The sequence below is a fragment of the Schistocerca serialis genome, chromosome 12 (assembly GCF_023864345.2).
Source record: "Schistocerca serialis cubense isolate TAMUIC-IGC-003099 chromosome 12, iqSchSeri2.2, whole genome shotgun sequence".
NCBI lineage: Eukaryota > Metazoa > Arthropoda > Insecta > Orthoptera > Acrididae > Schistocerca > Schistocerca serialis.
Genome location: NC_064649.1, coordinates 18,105,135 through 18,118,102, shown reverse-complemented (window position 1 = coordinate 18,118,102; position 12,968 = coordinate 18,105,135). Strand labels below are relative to the sequence as shown.

The 12,968-nt window shown below is 43.3% G+C and overlaps 1 protein-coding gene across 1 annotated transcript in view; it reads left to right on the top strand.

Annotated features, from left to right (window-relative positions):
- The first annotated feature begins 8,573 nt into the window (after positions 1-8,573).
- LOC126428279 (putative defense protein 3) overlaps positions 8,574-12,968 on the top strand; it is a 147,032-nt gene continuing 142,637 nt past the window's right edge. Inside the window, exon 1 of the mRNA XM_050090191.1 lies at positions 8,574-8,663. The gene's annotated coding sequence lies outside the window, so the exon portion shown is untranslated. The remainder of the gene's footprint in view (positions 8,664-12,968) is intronic.

Here is a 12,968-nt window from a genome sequence, read left to right as displayed (position 1 = left end):
AACGTAACTTCTTCTACAGTACAATAGCTGGCTGTACAATAGATGTAGACGTCCGTCGATCTAGCCGGAGATGTGGTTCCCCTCTGTCGGCTGGTGCTTCGATCGGCGCTGCAGTACAGCGGCTTCGGTGATATCTTCTCGGAGACTCTGCTATAGCGGTTGTCGTTAACAGCGGACCAAGACTGGTCTGCCTTCGACCGGCCGGGCCTATATAGTGAGCTGGAGCCAACAGAAACCCGGCGTAGGAATCCGTGTCCGGATATGTCGCGGCGACCTCTGCAAGGAAAGGTTCCTATTAATCGACTGGAATCTTCGGCGTGTTTACCTGATGTCTTCGCCTGTTTGGCTGTTGGTTTGTTTCCCTGATAGCGTGGCTGTTATGCGGTGCTGCCTGCCATTTAGGGGAACCCGATGGCTGACAGTACAGTGAAGAACAAATAGCGTGTCAATTTACATTAGTTGGTTTTAAAAGTTATGTCCAGTAGATGACGTTCTTCATTGTTGACAGATTGAATAAGTTTTTCCAGGAAATAGTCCACAGTTCTTCTCGTTATTTGCGGCGAAATCGCAGCCACTCCTTGGTTGATTATCTCTTTAAGTGTTCGCAGGGTTGTGGGGCGATGTTTCTACACTTAAGTCTTGGAGGGTACCAAAGAAAAAAAAATCAGAAGGCGATAAATCGGGTGAGCTTGTGGGCCAGGCGATGTCTCTTCGGGAGGAGAGAAGACATCCAAGCAGTAAGTGTCTTCAAAACTTCCAGAGAAAGACGATAAGTGTTAAATGTGGCTCCGTCTTGTTGGAGCCAGACTTCTCCCTCTTAATGGTTTCCAACAAGTTGGTCCAACTTAGGAGGAAAGTCTGTATCGTGTGACAGCAGCGGACCCCACACACCAAATTCAGCAACGGCACACCAAACTGAGTCACGACGGATGTGAAAGCTCCTATTCTCTTCTTGTGTAAACTATTTACAGTCCACGTTTTACTTCCATGCATGGCTACACTCCATACAAATACTTTCAGAAACGACTTTCTGACACTTAAATCTATAATCGATGTTAACAAAATTCTCTTCTTCAGAAACGCTTTCCTTGCCAATGCCAGTCTACATTTTATATCCTCTCTACTTCGACCATCATCAGTTATTTTGTTCCCCAAATAGCAAAACTCATTTACTACTTTAAACGTCTCATTTCGTAATATAAGACACTCGGCATCATTCCATTATCATCGTTTTGCTTTTGTTGATGTTCATCTTATATCCTCCTTTCAAGACAGTCCATTCCGTTCAGCTGCTCTTCCAGGTCCTTAGCTGTCTCTGACAGAATTACAATGTCATCGATGAACCTCAAAGTTTTTATTTCTTGTCCATGGATTTTAATTCCTACTCCGAACTTTTCTTTTGTGTCCTTTACTGCTTGCTCAATATACAGATTGAATAACATCGGGGATAAGCTACAAACCTGTCTCACTCCCTTCCCAACCGCTGCTTCCCTTTCATGCCCCTCGACTCTTATAACTGCCATCTGGTTTCTGTACAAATTGTAAATAGCCTTTCGTTCCCTGGATTTGACCCCCGCCACCTTCGGAATTTGAAAGAGAGTGTCCCAGTCAACATTGTCAAAAGCTTTCTCTAAGTCTACAAATGCTAGAAACGTAGGTTTACCTTTCCTTAATCTATTTTCTAAGATAAGTCGTAGGGTCAGTATTGCCTCACGTGTTCCAACATTTCTACAGAATCCAAACTGATCTTCCCCGAGGTCTGCTTCTACCAGTTTTTCCACTCGTCTGTAAAGAATTCGTGTTAGTATTTTGCAGCCGTGGCTTATTAAACTGATAGTTCGGTAATTTTTACATCTTTGAATACCTGCTTTCTTTGGGATTGGAATTATTATATTCTTCTTGAAGTCTGAGGGTATTTCGCCTGTCTCATACATCTTGCTCACCAGCTGGTAGAATTTTGTCAGGGCTGGCTCTCCCAAGGTTGTCAGTAGTTCCAATGAATGTTGTCTACTCCCGGAGCCTTGTTGCGACTTAGGTCTTTCAGTGCTCTGTCAAACTCTTCACGCAGAATCATATCTCCCATTTCATCTTCATCTACCTCCTCTTCCATTTCCATAATATTGTCCTCAAGAACATCGACCATGTACAGGCCCTCTATATACTCCCTCTACCTTTCTGCTTTCGTTTCTTTGCTTATAACTGGATTTCCATCAAAGCTCTTGATATTCATGCAAGTGGTTCTCTTTTCTCCAAAGGTTCAAATGGCTCTGAGCACTATACAACTTCTGAGGTCATCAGTCGCGTAGAACTTAGAACTAATTAAACCTAACTAACCTAAGGACATCACACACATCCGTGCCCAAGGCAGGATTCGAACCTGCGACCATAGCGGTCGCTCGGATCCAGACTGCAGCGCCTAGAACCGCACGGCCACTCCGGCCGGCTTTCTCCAAAGGTCTCTTTAATTTTCCTGTAGCCAGTATATATCTTACCCCTAGCGACATACGCATCTACATGCTTACATTTGTCCTCTAGCCATCCCTGCTTAGCCATTTTGCACTTCCAGTCGATCTCATTTTGGAGACGTTTGTATTGCTTTTGGCTGCTTCATTTACTGCTTTATGATAGTATGGCGGCAATTAAGAGACTTAGAACCCGGAATGGTGGTTGGAGCTCGACGCATGAGACATTCAGTTTCGGAAATCCACAGTGTCAAGAATGTGCCGAGAAGACTTCAAATCAGGCATTACTACGAACAAAACAGTGGCCGACGGTCTTCACTTAACGATCGAGATCAGCAGCGTCTTCTTAGAATTCTCAGTGCCAAGAGATAAACAACACTGCCTGATCTAACAGCAGAAATCAATGTAAGACTTACGGCGAACGTATCCGTTAGGACAGAGCGACAAAATTTGGCGTTAACGGGCTATGACAGCAGGCGACTGACACGAGTACCTTTGCTGACACCACGACATCGCCTGCAGTGCCTCTCCTGGGCTCGTGACCATACTGCTTGGACCTCAGGCGACTGGAAAACCTGGTCAGAGTCCGAGTGTGGTGCAGACCCCACGAATCCATGGACCCAAGTTGTCAACAAGGCACTGTGCAAACTGGTGGCTGATAATGGTGTGGGCTGTGTTTATACGGAGTGGATTGGGTTCCCTGGATATTCGGCTGCTTGGAAATCATTTTCAGCCCTTCATCGACTTTATGTTCCCAAAGGACAATGGAATATTTATAGATTTGGATTGTTTGGGGGAGGAGACGAGAGAGAGAGAGAGGTCGTCGGCATCATCGGATTAGGGAGGGACGGGGAAGGAAGTCGGTTGTGCCCTTTCAAAGTAACCATCGCGGTATTTGCCTGCAGCGATGTAAGGAAATCACGGAAACCCTAGATCAGGATGGCCGGACGCGGGATTGAACCGTCGTCCTCTCGAATGCGAGTCCAGTGTGCTGATCACTGCGCCACCTCGCTCGGTGAATTTTTATGGATGACAATGCACCATGTCAGTGGACAACAATCGTTGGCGTCTCGTTTGAAGAACATTCTGAACAGGTGGATCGAATGGCCACCAATAGCGTCCGATGTGAGTCCCACAGGACATATATGGGGCGTAATCGGGAGGTCTTTTCGTGCACAAAATCCAGCACCTGCAACTCTTTGCATTTATGACTGGCTGTAGAGGCAGCAATATTTCTGCATGGGACTTCCAACTACGCGTTGAGCCCATGCACTAGGCCTGGCACGTCAGTGTATGCTCCACCACAACAGCCGCCCCACGCTCATCTGGCCAGGCCGCTGCGGTTACTGAAACTGGCACTTACACCGCTATCGATCGAGATCTCCTGCATGTAGTATATCCACGACACTATGTTCTAGCCACAAGATATTAAAATGAACTAAGTGTACAAACTTCAACAAATACCAGGTGATCAAAAACTCAGTATAAATTTGAAAACTTAATAAACCAGGGAATACTGTAGATAGAGAGGTAAAAATTGACACATGTTCTTGGAATGACATGGGGTTTTATTAGAACAAAAAAAAAAAACATAGTTCACAAAATGTCCGACAGATGGCGTTGGGCAGCAAATCGTCAGTGACTGCGCATGACAATCGTGTATAAAAGGAGCTGTAATGAGACAATAAGATTCACCAGCAGTCGCAGCATGTTGACGTTACCTTTTAGTGAAGCTGTATTATTAGAACGGGGAATGTGCTCGTTCAGCGTTACGATCCTATCGCCATAGGGAGGGGATTCGAACAAGTAAAGGTCCGTTGACAAATGCAGCTATGGCGAGAATGATTTCGAAGTTCGAAGCCACGGGTAGTTTAGACGATAGACCCCGTAGTGGCCGACCGAACACAAGGCGTAATGCTGCTGAGACAGTTCAGGAGCCGACCAGGATGGCCGAGCGGTTCTAGGCGCTAGAGTCTGGAACCGCGCAACCGTTACGGTCGCAGGTTCGAATCCTGCCCCGGGCATGGATGTGTGTGATGTCCTTAGGTTAGTTAGGTTTAAGTAGTTCTAAGTTCTAGATGACTGATGACCACAGAAGTTAAGTCGCATAGTGCTCAGAGCCATTTGAACCATTTGAACAGTCCAGGAAGAAATGGAGACTGTAGCGGGTTCGTCTATGCACGGGGAAGTCAGCGCTCGTGCAGTCGCACGTCGCACCGGCATTCCATACACTACTGCTTGGTTGCCACTGAGGCGGACCCTCCGATGCTATCCGTACAAAATCCATCGGCATCATGAACTGTTACCTGGCGATTTAGTGAAGCGGAGGGCATTTGCGGTGTAGGCGTTTCAAAAGATGGCGGAAGATGACGATTGGTTGAGTAACGTGTTGTGGACTGACGAAGCTCATTTCACGCTCGGAGGGTCTGTCAACGCCGACAACTGCAGAATTTGGGGTACCGAAAATCCTAGAACTGTCGTGGAAACTCCATTGCACGCCGAGAAAGTCACGGTAAGGGTTGGATTTACCACATCTACCGTTATCGGGCCTTTTTTCTTCGAGGAAATGCGTGATTCTGGTTTGTAACTGCTACCGTGACGGGTGAGAGGTACGCCGATATGTTACAGAATCACATCATCCCCAGCCTGACTGATAAACACCTGCTGGAACGTACGATGTTTATGCAGGATGGCGCTCCACCCCCTATTGCTAGACGCGTGAAAGATCTCTTGCGCGTGTCGTTTGGTGATGATCGTGTGCTCAGCCGCCACTTTCCTCATGCTTGGCCTCCCAGATCCCCAGACCTCAGTCCGTGCGATTATTGGCTTTGGGGTTACCTGAAGTAGCAAGTGTATCGTGATCGACCGACATCTCTAGGGATGCTGAAAGACAACATCCGACGCCAATGCCTCACCATAACTCCGGACAGTGCTGTTCACAACATTATTCCGCGACTACAGCTATTGTTGAGGAGTGATGGTGGACATATTGAGCATTTCCTGTAATGAACATCATCTTTGCTTTGTCTTACTTTGTTATGCTAATTATTGCTATTCCGATCAGGTGAAGCACCATCTGTCGGACATTTCCGAACTTCTGTATTTTTTTTGGTTCTAATAAAACCCCATGCCATTCCAAGTATGTGTGTCAATTTGTACCTCTCTATCTACATTATTCCGTGATTTATTCAGTTTTCAAATTTATACTGACTTTTTGATCACCTGGTATTATCTATACTACGTATAAAAAAGACTATCGTGTAAAATGACGATAATTGTTTCATTATTTCTCTAATAATTTAATTTATGTGTGAATTGAAACTATTAGCAGAGAACTACATTCACAGACAACGAAATATATAATTTTTTTTTTAATATGTGATAATTATGGTTCAGTTCTTCTTCCTGTGCTAACCGGTCAACTGTTCGGACGTGACACGTGTGCGGTCTGTAACGAGAAAGCTTGTAACTATATTGTTAATTATTATTTGAAAAATAGAGTCGCTGTTGTCTAGACGTAGATTTGCATTTATTTCAATTGTAATCCAATCTAATTATTGATTTTAAGTGTTAATTTTCAGCTCCGCAATTACGGGCGCAGCCATTAGCGCTAGTAACTTACAGCGGAATTTACTAGTAGCTGGAATAAAAAATATGAAGTATTTTTCATGGAGAACAATTTTAAATGCTAAAGAATACAGAGCAAAAGGCTCCAAGACTTATCTAATTATATTAACTTGATATAAAAGGAATCGAGACTAACAATAGAGAAATTGACTATCGTCTGTCTGCCGCCATCTTAGCAAAAATATCTCTGCTGCAGTTTTGAATCGAGAATTTTAACAAACATAAATGTTGTTAGATATAAATGAATGGAAGTAAATGTGCACTGATGCTCCCGAACCTTAAAAGACAGGATTAAACTCAAATTGAATCTTTATAAATAGTGATCACAGCGCGTTACGTAATATCACTTTCTCATTTGATGGTGTATGAAGCCTAATTACTTCGGACAATTTACATGAAATATTTTAATAGGAGACATACGCCAGTGTTGTGCGCCGGTTGTATTTTGTGACTAAATGTTCGAGATTCTGAAAAAAGTAGGGGTAAGCTATAGGGAGAGATGGGTCATATACAATATGTACAACAACCAAGAGGGAATAATAAGAGTGGACGATCAAGAACGAAGTGCTCGTATTAAGAAGGGTGTAAGACATGGCTGTAGCCTTTCGCCCCTACTCTTCAATCTGTACATCGAGGAAGCAATGATGAAAATAAAAGAAAGGTTCAGGAGTGGAATTAAAATACAAGGTGAAAGGATATCAATGATACGATTCGCTGATGACATTGCTATCCTGAGTGAAAGTGAAGAAGAATTAAATGATCTGCTGAACGGAATGAACAGTCTAATGAGTACACAGTATGGTTTGAGAGTAAATCGGAGAAAGACGAAGGTAATGAGAAGTAGTAGAAATGAGAACAGCGAGAAACTTAACATCAGGATTGATGGTCACGAAGTCAATGAAGTTAAGGAATTCTGCTACCTAGGCAGTAAAATAACCAATGACGGACGGAGCAAGGAGGGCATCAAAACCAGACTCGCTATGGCAAAAAAGGAATTTCTGGGCAAGAGAAGTCTACTAATATCAAATACCGGCCTTAATTTGAGGAAGAAATTTCTGAGGATGTACGTCTGGAGTACAGCATTGTATGGTAGTGAAACATGGACTGTGGGAAAACCGGAACAGAAGAGAATCGAAGCATTTGAGATGTGGTGCTATAGACGAATGTTGAAAATTAGGTGGACTGATAAGGTAATGAATGAGGAGGTTCTACGCAGAATCGGAGAGGAAAGGAATATGTGGAAAACACTGATAAGGAGAAGAGACAGGATGATAGGACATCTGCTAAGACATGAGGGAATGACTTCCATGGTACTAGAGGGAGCTGTAGAGGGCAAAAACTGTAGAGGAAGACAGAGATTGGAATACGTCAAGCAAATAATTGAGGAGGTAGGTTGCAAGTGCTACTCTGAGATGAAGAGGTTAGCACGGGCCGCATCAAACCAGTCAGTAGACTGATGACAAAAAAAAGTGTTGGGCAGTTGGATGTGAACAGCGCGTAGCGTTGCGCAGTTGGAGGTGAGCCGCCAGCAGTGGTGGATGTGGGGAGAGAGATGGCGGAGTTTTGAGAGCGGACGATCTGGACGTGTGTCCCTCAGACAGAGTAAATTTCTAATATTAGATATCATGAACTAATATATATATGACGACTTTTGAACATTAAGGTAACTACATTGTTTGTTCTCTATCAAAATCTTTCATTTGCTAACTATGCCTATCAGTAGTTAGTGCCTTCAGTAGTTAGAATCCTTTATTTAGCTGGCAGTAGTGGCGCTCGCTGTATTGCAGTAGTTCGAGTAACGAAGATTTTTATGAGGTAAGTGATTCATTAAAGGTATAGGTTATATTGTTAGTCAGGGCCATTCTTTTGTAGGGATTATTGAAAGTCAGATTGCGTTGCGCTAAAAATATTGTGTGTCAGTTTAGTGATGATCAGAATAAGTAAAGAGAGAAATTTCTTAGTACCTTCAGTTTTGCTCAGCTATTTGAAAATCAAATAACATAAGGGATTTATCAGCACAATCATTCATAAATTTTTCTAAGGGGAGGTTTCATTGACCTACCTGAAATATCATTTATAAGTAATTAAAGTGTCACGAAATACTATAAACCGGTTCCGCCACATTCACATCAGTAAACTCGACACAAATCACACAGTGGCCTCTCCAAATACGGGAGGTCATTTTGCCAGTCCTTGTACAAGCTTATAAGACGACCCTGCTAAAGTGACTGTCGTCATACGCGAGGTTTCGTGCATGAAAGTGCGATAGTCAAGCAGTCTGAAGAACGTGAGAGATACTGGAGTTACGTACGGTTAGCAGGAGTCGAACTCCGATCCTCCGCCACTAAAAGCGGCGGCTCGCTGTCCTTTGGCTCCGAGCGAAGCTAACGCCCTGCGAAGCAAGGTCAGGGCGGTCCAGAGAAAGGGAGGCCGGCGCTTAGCGAGAAGAAAGCGCACGCGGCCCGCTCAGTCCGCAAAGGGACGCCGAAGGCGAAGGCTGCGACTGAAGACAGGCGCGCGGGTCGAAACGTCTGCTGCCATACTCTCCACCCCATCTCCCATCACAGTTATCCGGTGAGTTTACGGGTTCGCTCTGCCGGACATCTCTCTACGCAACATTGTCTTTCTTTTACTGAACGGGTCTGTGGTTTGATGCAATCTTCCTTCCATCTGACATGCGTGTATGTGCGATGAAATGCACTCCCTATTGACAGCCGTATTAAATTATGTAATGCCTTCGCAAACTGCGAGTACGATTGTACGACGCCTATACGATTTACTAATATTATATGAAAATTTGTGCCGCAGTGGAACTCCAACCCGGATTTCCTGCTTTACGCGACCAGTCGCCTTAAAAGCCTCGGGCATCCGATCACGCCTTCAAGACCGACTCAAACTTCCATATGTCCAAGAGTCTACGTCCCATAGTGCTCGCATGCAAGTCGTGTGACTCTCGCTCGGAGACATCGTTTTGTTCGTCATGTTGCCTTAGACACTAGGACACATGTGGTCGAGGCAGTAAAGCAGGAAATCCAGGTTCGAGCCCCAGTCGGCACAAATTTTCATATAATACTAGTAACTCGTATAGTCGTTTTACAATCGTATTCGCAATTTCTGAATGCATTTCACAACACTTTTTTTTGTTTTTTGTTTAACAGGGTACTGGTAATGGCTAGGGAAACTGAGATTCATATTTAATGGAACTTCTCAGTAAACACTGAATATGGTACCTTATCTTGGCGCAGATCTCTGCACTCGCTTATACTATTGTTAGCGTGGAAATTGGCGGATAGGTAGAAGATCTACGGTACATTTTACACCCTTTCTACATCTAGATGATTATTCTGCAATTCGCAATTCAGTGCTTGCAGGGGTTTCGTAGAGCCGCTTTCAGACTGTTTCTGTACTAAGGTGATTAAAATTCTTCTGGGTATTGTACGCGTCATTGGATAAAATCATATTTACTATTTCTCAATTCGCACATCCCCTTTTCTCAACTCATGCTAATCGCACAGAGATGAATGAGGCATCGTTAGAAAGGTTTTTAAACTGGCTTCTCATACTGCATACTGATTTTGTGCTAAAAATTTCTGTTTGTGAAAAAGTTTAACATAAAAGAGACTTCTATTATAGGCCAATGGTATCGTCGATGCCGAGCTTCGTATCTTTATTTTACGAAGCTAAGTTATTAATCACGAACAGAAGTCTCCAGTTTTCATATTATCCTATTACAAATACCATCTTATTTGTTTCAAAGTGCTTATTAACTGGCTAATTTTGTACAGCATTGTCACAGATAATAGCTGTGACCACTATGATAATCCATTATATTTGCCCGTCGTAAAAGTTAATTTTTCTGAAGGAACACACTTTCCGAAACGACAAACATCCTGAACAATTCATTAGATCCGTCAGGATTGAAGCCAAATAAACTTATACTAAAGAAAAACACTATTCCCGCGCGGGATTAGCCGAGCGGTCTTAGGCGCTGCAGTCATGGACTGTGCGACTGGTCCCGGCGGAGGTTCGAGTCCTCCCTCGGGCATGGGTGTGTGTGTTTTTCCTTAGGATAATTTAGGTTAAGTAGTGTGTAAGCTTAGGAACTGATGACCTTAGCAGTTAGGTCCCATAAGATTTCACACACATTAAAAAAAAAAAAACAAAAAAAAAACACTATTGTCATGTTGATAAGTACCTAAAAGAGGGCTTAGTCAACAGTGGATTTACGATTAATGCTTAGCTGATAGACGCCGGGAAAGCTGTCCGGCTGATCTAAGTATGCCTCTTTAGCTGACGAGAAGACAGTTGACTGTTAAGTTGCATTTGCGAGCACTATAGCCGGCCGCGGTGGCCGAGAGGTTCTACGCGCTTCAGTCCGGAACCGCGCTACTGCTACGGTCGCAGGTTCGGATCCTGCCTCGGGCATGGATGTGTGTGATGTCCTTAGGTTTAAGTAGTTCTAAGTTCTAGGGGTCTGATGACTTCAGATGTTAAGTCCTATAGTGCTCAGAGACATTTGAACCATTTTTGCGATCACTATAAACAAGCAGCAGGGACAAATGCTTCAAACAGGAGGATTGTATTTACCATCCCATTTTTACTGGCGGACAACTGCATGTAGTCTCTTCAAGTGTAGCCGAATAAAGTAAAAGTTTTGCACCCCTTAAAGAAAATCAAAAACACGAAGATTACATTCTTACTCCAAATATCGTTTACACTGAGATACTGTGCGTGAAAATGTATACAGAAGGATGTATCATCAATTCGTGATTATTATTTTCCGTCGTTTAGTTCACTTTTCAAGACCTTTCTCTTCATTCCCACAACTACCTTTATTTCAGTGACTACACTTATCCCAGATAATATCTTTATTTAAAATTTTATAATTTTAAATAATGATATGTGGAAGTTTCGCAATGATCCGCTGGTACTTTAAAACGTAAACTAGCAGACCGTCGTTTCGGCCTTATTACGATCCGTGAGGGAAGCAGTTGTAATAGGGCCGAAACATCCGTTCAATAGTTTTAAAGTATTTTATACAATGATGCCGTACAATACCCACAGCAATTTTAATCATCTTGATACTGGCCGCGGAAGCTGATATAGTTATACTTGTCTGCTGTTCCACTCTCGAATAGCACGTGGTAAAAATGAGTATTTAAATGTTAACGCGCGATCTCTTATGTCTCTTAGTGTATTATTATGACCGCTTCCCCATACATAAGTGAGGGTGTAGAAAATTTTCTGCCATTCGGAAAGAAAAGTTGGCCTGCGAAATTTCATGAAAACTCGCCGCAACACAAAACGCCTTTGAAACATCCTGGTAGATTAAGGCTGTGTGACCGGTCCCAGACTCAAACTTTGACCCTTTGCCGGCAAGCGATCGACTGACTGGGCTACCCAAGCAGGTGTGACGACCCGTCCTCGCAGGTGTACTTCAACCACTGCCTCGTCTGCTACCGACCAAACTTCACCCAAGCTGCCCTCCTGGAACAAAAGGATACTGCGGAAACACGCTCCAGCTACAGCCTGGGAGACTGTTTCGTTTCCACTTCTGTGAAGTTTGGAAGGTAGGAGATGAGGTACTCGCGGAAGGAAAAATGTGAGGGGCGGTTGGGAGTCGTGCTCGGGTAGAGTGCTTGCCCGCGGAGGGCCAAGCTCCAAAGTTCGAGTCCTGGTCCGATACACATTGTTAATCTGTCGGGGAGTTTCAGACCGGAGCAGACTCGGTTGCAGAGTGAAAATTCATTTTGGAAAAACGCCTTTGTTTTACTGACTGCCCCCCAAGCTCGCTTATCACATCCCTGGCACACACTCTTCTACTTGGCAACAATATAAAACGATCTGCCGTACTTTCAACTTTTTCGGTGTCTTCTGTCAGTCTTATCTCGTAACGATCCCATACCGTACAGCAATACTCCAGAAGAACGTGACCAGGAATAGTGTAGGCAGTCTCTTTAGTACATTTCTTGCACCATTTAAGGGGGGGTAGGGCGTCAAAGGGGCTGACTTGGAGCAGGAGAGGCACCACAGGACACTTCAATTTCCACTGTCTATACTTTTACAAGTAAATTCATAAGACTTTGTCAGCATGAACAGGAAGGATTCAGGATTCACACTCTTAGCAGCGGAAGTTCAAAAACATAACAAAATAATTTTTTTACATGTGAAATTTCATCATTTTTCACTTACTATAGGCTGCATTTGTTGCTATAGGTACATTTTTCTTCATAAGTAAGAGAGACTGTTCGATGAATTTTACACAGCATACAATCCATACTTACAGGTGTCTGAAATTCTAGAATCTATTTAATTTATGAAAAAATGAATGAGCTGTTACGTTTTAGACTTTATGTTTAGAAAAAAATCAAATTTTGTAGTTAATTAACTCAATTTTTACCACAGTTTTTAATAGATTTGGAAAATTCTAGAGTTTCATACACCTGTAAGTGTGGTTTGTATGCTGTGCAAAGTTCATCAAAGGATCTCTCTTACTTGTGAAGCAAAATGTACCTATAGCAACAAATGCAGCCAACAGTAAGTGAAAAAATGTTGAAATTTCATATCTAAAAAATTTTTTTAATGTTTTTTGCACTTCCACTGCCATGAGTGTGAATCCTGAATCCTTCCTGGTCATGCTGACGAAGTTTTATGATTTTATTTGTAAACGTATAAACAGTAGAAAATAAAATGTCCAGTGGTGCCTCTCCTGCTCCAAGTTGGCTCGTTTGACGTCCTACCACCCTTAACAAGGAAAACTCCGCATGGTAACCCCCTGAGATTTAGTAGTAAGGTGGCCCAGTGGATACCCCGTTAAAAACTGAACTCAGATCGGGCATGAAAACAGGAAGAAGGTGTACTGGACTGTGAAAAAAAAAA